Source organism: Ursus arctos, unplaced genomic scaffold (genome assembly GCF_023065955.2).
Source record: "Ursus arctos isolate Adak ecotype North America unplaced genomic scaffold, UrsArc2.0 scaffold_4, whole genome shotgun sequence".
NCBI lineage: Eukaryota > Metazoa > Chordata > Mammalia > Carnivora > Ursidae > Ursus > Ursus arctos.
The window spans coordinates 4,357,308-4,363,121 of NW_026623056.1; positions in this window are offsets into that span (position 1 = coordinate 4,357,308).

Below are 5,814 nucleotides of genomic sequence, written 5' to 3' on the forward strand. Positions count from 1 at the left end.
AACCCTCAAGGAGCAAGAAGGGTCTTAATCAGTTTTCCAAAGAGTCTAGGACACATTCTGAACGGTGTGTAAGTGTTTTCTGGGATGAGATGGAGGCTGGGAGGGAGAGAAGCCAGCCCTCCTGGAGCCCTTGGAGGCCTTGCCTCTAAGCAAATGCTAAATGAAGGAGAGAATTTGCAAACACCAAAAAAGCTACAGTTGGATATTTCCCTGTGGAAATCTCGGAAGAAGCCGGAAGAACCCATATTGAAAAAAGAGCTCCTTATCTCTCTTCACTCATTTCCCATCCCCCAACCTAGAAAGAGAAAAAGGCAGCCCCGAGGAGTTGAAAGGAGGTAGAAGAAAAAACGGTGAAGTACAAAAAAGAGAAAGAGAAGCTGACCGCAAGGCCTCCACTTTTTCTCATTTCAGGCTTCCAGGCTGAAGGAGGACCAGGCTAGGGAAGAACAGAAGCTTGGACATTTAAGTTCAGAGTGACTGTTCTTCAGCATTTTCTTTCTGACATGGAACTATGTTATGACTAAAAATAACTCCCGATTATCTGAGGGGGAGATGAAAAGTCATAGTGCCCACCTCAGATTTCACCAGAAGGGTGGGGTAGAGTTATCTCTGCAAGGCAGGTTTGAGTTGGCAGGAGGGAGGGAAGAAGATGAAAGGGGCTTTCTGCTTGTCCCTGTGGAGTGCCTTTCAACTTCACATTTGACAGAAAGCTTCTGAAAAGATACACAAGAAACTGCTAGGAGTTTGCTCAAGGCAGGGGCGGTAACAGGAATGCGAGGGAAACTGACTGCATACCCTCTTGTACATTTTAAATGTCCAATGATGAGAATGCATTTTCTATTTTTACAATTTACATTCCAAATAAAGAGACTGTAGCAGGCAGTCTCTAAGATAGCCCCCAGCGATCCTGCTTGCGGCACTCGTGCCCTTGTGTAATGCCTCCCCTCTGACGTGGGCTGGGCTTACTGACTCTTCTAACGAACACAGTGTGAAAAACACGATGTCGCTCTGTCTGGGGTGCCCTTTCGCTCTCTTTGGAATCCCGGCTCTTGAAGAAGCCAGCTTCTGTCTCCACGCAGCCCTGCAGAGAGGCCTGAGCGATTGAACATGGAAGTGAATCTTCTGAGTCCTGTCAACAGCCACACGAGGGAACCGGAAGGCGGCTCCTCCCCAGCCAGGTCTTGAAATGGCGCCGCAAACGGCTCCTGGCCACCGCTGAAGGAGGCCCCGAACCAGGGCCCCAGCTAAGCCGCTCCTGGATTCCTGACCCACAGAAACGGCAAAATAATAAATGTGTTGTTTTCAGCCACTACGTTTTGGAGTAATTTATTTCACAGCAACAGATAACTGAAACAAAGAAATTACATTGATAAACATGTATAGCATGGTATCCGCATTCACTTTTTGATTTGGAAAGTGGGCTTTTGACGTTATTTCCCTTCAAGCCATGCTAACATAACTCAGCTTGGCTTTGTTTCACTTTTAATCTGAACACAGCAGTGTTTTTTGCCAACATAAAATTGTATTATACTCTGAAATATGCTTGTGACTTCCTAGTTTACCCTCTATGGAGAGAGAGAGAGAGAGAGAGACTGAGGAGAGAGAGAGAGAGAAAGAGAGAAATAATCCCTCCAAATTTCAAAGTTTTAAGAACGTTTGTCATATGACCTTCCAACTGTTACGATTCTCAGTGTACAGAAGTTTCACAGGATGCCAAATGTGAGTTGACAGATGTTATGGCGGGGGATAAGAAGGAAAGCTTAATTAATATTTTTAGTGGCAAAGGGATCACGTGGTTCAATCCATATGATGGTTTTGAATTTCTTATCCCTGCTTATTGAGTCCGTTGAGTTGGTAACTGATTCACTTGAACAGATGTGTCTCAATGTTGCTCCAAGGAAAGTGTTCTGATACGCCTTCCTGGCATGTACTATCACCAAAAAAAGCACTGTGCTTAATCTTACATCCCTACATAAAAAAAGAAGCAGAGGACACAGGTGAAGGAGGTGGTCCCCAGCTCCCCGCACTCTTCTGTGGAAGAAAAGAGGCTGGAGTTACTTGTCCGTACTCAGGTTACTTGCTTTCCAGATGAATGACTCCAGGGTGTGTTTTAACAACAGATCCATTTTAGAGACAGAAATAATATCGGGGGATGACGATTTCACTCAGGTTTTCATATAGAAATAGTGTTTAACTTTTCTGCAAATACTACTTTAGTCTTGAGCATACTCTGTACCCTTTGTGGGAATATAACAAAGGACAGCAACCTATGTGTGAAAACCAATCACAATGAAACTGTGTTTGCTAAACAAGATCTTTGACTTCTGAAATATTCTATTGAGACAGATTGAATAAACACCCACACAATGGAGTACTACACAGCTATTTCCCCTACAGAAGTATTACAGCTATTAAAAAGCAAAAATAGAATTTGAATATCACCGTTTTGCATCCCTGAAAAATAAAGGATCTAGGTGATGATCATGAATGGCTGCTAACATCACAAATAAGAACCAACCAGGCATTACACGCCTCCTTACGGAAGTCCATGAGACAGTTATGAAAATAGCAAAACCCAAGCTATGGGAAACTGCACAGTAGAAACTGCTTAGTAACTGTGCAGTAGAAATGACCTGATTTTCTTCAACAGACAAATTGCGAAGAAAAACAGAGAGAGGAAAATGGAAAATCAATAGATTAAAAGATGCTAAAGATTCAAATCTCCCAGATGTAAACATTTTGGGAACAGGTAGTGATGATGGTTGCACAACATTGTGGATATAATTAATGTCACATAACGGTACACTTAAAAATGGTTTAAATTGCGAATTTTGTTATATATAGCCATAAAAATAATTGTTTTAAGATTCAAATCACCCATTACAATTATTTGGGTACCTATCGAATGCACTGTAAAAAAAAAAAATTTAAACAATTGGGAAAATGTGAATACAATCGGAGATACCCAGTACTATTAAAGAATAATTACCTTTTTTAGATGTAATAATACTATGAAGGTTTTTTTAATTGTAGTAGGAACATTGAAAGTGAAATCTTTCCTCTTAACAAAATTTTCAGTGCACAATATAATATTGTTAACAATGGGCATAATGTTATAGTAGATCTCTAGAACTTATCTCTTTTTAAAGAGTTCTCATCTTTTAGAAATGTATACTGGAATACATACAGATAAAATGATATATGTTGGATCTGGGGTTTGATTTTACCTTAGCTACAACCTAATAAATTACCCACTTAGCATTTTATGGAGGCTGGCAGAATACTCAAGACTCTTGAGTCAGAGACAAGGGACTTTATTACTCATGACACAACAAGCAGCCCAAACATTAACATATTTGTGTTGGTTTCCCTTGCTCTCAAGTGCCACAGGGGTAACAAAGATGGGTCTAGAGGAGGTCTGCACATGCAGTGTCTTGCTTCACAGTTGAGGAGCACTGAATTTGGGAAACCCACTAATTTGGATTCACTCTTTCTAGTCACACCAACAAGGAAGATGAATGCCACTGGGACAGCACCTGGTCGATGGTCATCCATCTTTGGCTCATGGCCTCTCCCCTTTTCCCACAGCTTCCTCCTACTGAAGTCATTCCGAGGTCTCCTGAATTAGCGCTCTGAGTTTTGGCTGTGCCTTTCCCAGATAAGCAAACTCACCCCAAAGAGTTTTGCCCACCGTGAGAATCTCAATTCTCAGAAGTCTCACTGGTCCCACTCTGTGGAGGGATATCCCTCCCTGTCAGACAGCATCCTTTGTTCTGCCTCTTGACTCTAAATTCCTTAGGCCACCAGCCCACCCATTCTAAATTCAGCCTGCCTCACTCCTGAGCATTTCCTGTTAACAGTAGGATATCCATTCTTGCTTCTAAATTGTTCCATCTTCCTATAGTGGTCACCTCAAGCAATCTCCCACTCACTGTCCGGTTGTCCTGAGGAAATAACTCCAGGGAGACAGGATCAGAATCTCCTCTTTCCTGTAGGAAACAGGCCTCTTCACACACACACACACACACACACACACACACACACACACACGGATGCAGAATGTATGAGCTATATTTATCATGTGGCACTGAAATAGCCTTCCTTCTGTGTCTGCAATCCATTCTGCTTCTTCTCTCTACTTATCTGGGTCCTCCAATTCTGTTTTAGGCATTTCTAAGTCTTTATTCCATATTGTTGTAGAGCTAGTTGATAAATTTAACAGGACACATTGTGCAGAATCTATAAGGCAAAGTTTCTGTGTATGGTACATCAGAAGGCTGTTTCTTTCCTACGGTAGGCTATGCCACCAGCTGCCTTGAATCAAACTAGCAATGCCACTCAACTGTTCTCTGAACACTGCAAAGTGTTCTGTAGAAACTTGGCATTTCAGTGCAGGCAGATAATATGCTTAACTGTCAACCTGTTTTTTGACGTTGTATGACTAATCCAACCAGTTCTATGAAGAAAGCGCAATGTTTGCTGGAGTTCTGTCAAATACAATGCTGTACTTTGCCTTGATAACAGAACCCTGCTGCAGTGTTTTTTCACCTACACGACAGAAATTACAAGTGTTTACAAAAAGCATCGGTACATTTGATAAATAATAGTTGAAAACAGTTCCGCCGATATTTTTAAAACTCCAATTGCAGATTTCTTTTGAAAAAAAGCCACATTTTCTTTTCAGATACACATTTAGGTCCCTGGACATTGAATAAATAGAAATAACTTCATTCAAACGTCAGAAAGCAATTTGGTCCCTGTTAGTTTTGTTTTGTTTTTATAAATTAGATGATGATCAGGTGGTTGGTTGGTTCTTGGTCTTATGAGACTGAAATTACTATGGTAGTCTAACAGGTGTAGAACCTTCTAACATTCGGCTTTTCCTAAGTCTGTTGGTTCTTAGTACTTTATATTAACAGCAATGGTTTGCCACTAAAACCACTCATTTAAGTGAGTAAGCAAATAAAGATTCACAGCACAAGAATCAGAATGAATCAGCCAGCATCTGATTGTATGGGTTGTACCTAAGAGAGACGTCAGCCACTCCAAAGGACAGATCCATAAAAGGCTATTGCCTTTTTAGTCCTGGGAGCATATTTAAAAAGTCCTTATTTTTGGCCTGATGACGATTCCCATGCCAGAGGCATAAAAAAATCATTATTCACCAACCTTTGTCTACGCCGACCTGGACTTTAGGCAAATGGCATCCGCAGAATAGATTCTAAGCAGTGTTTCCCTTGTGGAGAATTTTCCAAAGCGAATGGTTTGATTGGGTTGCTTCTTATGATTATTATCTCTGATTCAAAATCAAGGCTTTGTTTTAAAATTTAGGATAAAGAGGAGTGCCTAGGTGGCTCAGTCGGTTAAGGGTCCAACTCTTGATTTTTGACTCAGGTCATGATCTCAGGGTTGTGAGATAGAGACCCGCACTGGGATCTGTGCTGGGTGTGGAGACTGCTTGAAATTCTCCCTCTCCCTCTACCCCTGCCGCCTGCTTGTGTGTTCTCTCTCTCTCTCTCTCTCAAATAAATAAATAAATATTTAAGATAAAGAATAACAACAAAGTGCAAAAATTCTTGTGAAGATTCACTTTTCATGAACATGAAAATCTTTTATTTAAAAATAGTAGTTTGTTTCAATTATCTTGTTTGGGGATGGTATGTCATTAGGATGCTTTATGATGCAAATGCTGTACCTCTCTGTTCCCAAATGCTTCCCAAATGCTGACTCCTCTTGCTGAATTCGGATAACAGAGAGACTGAGGAAGGCCAGGAGCACTACCAGTAAATGATTTTAACCAAGGACGGCAAAACA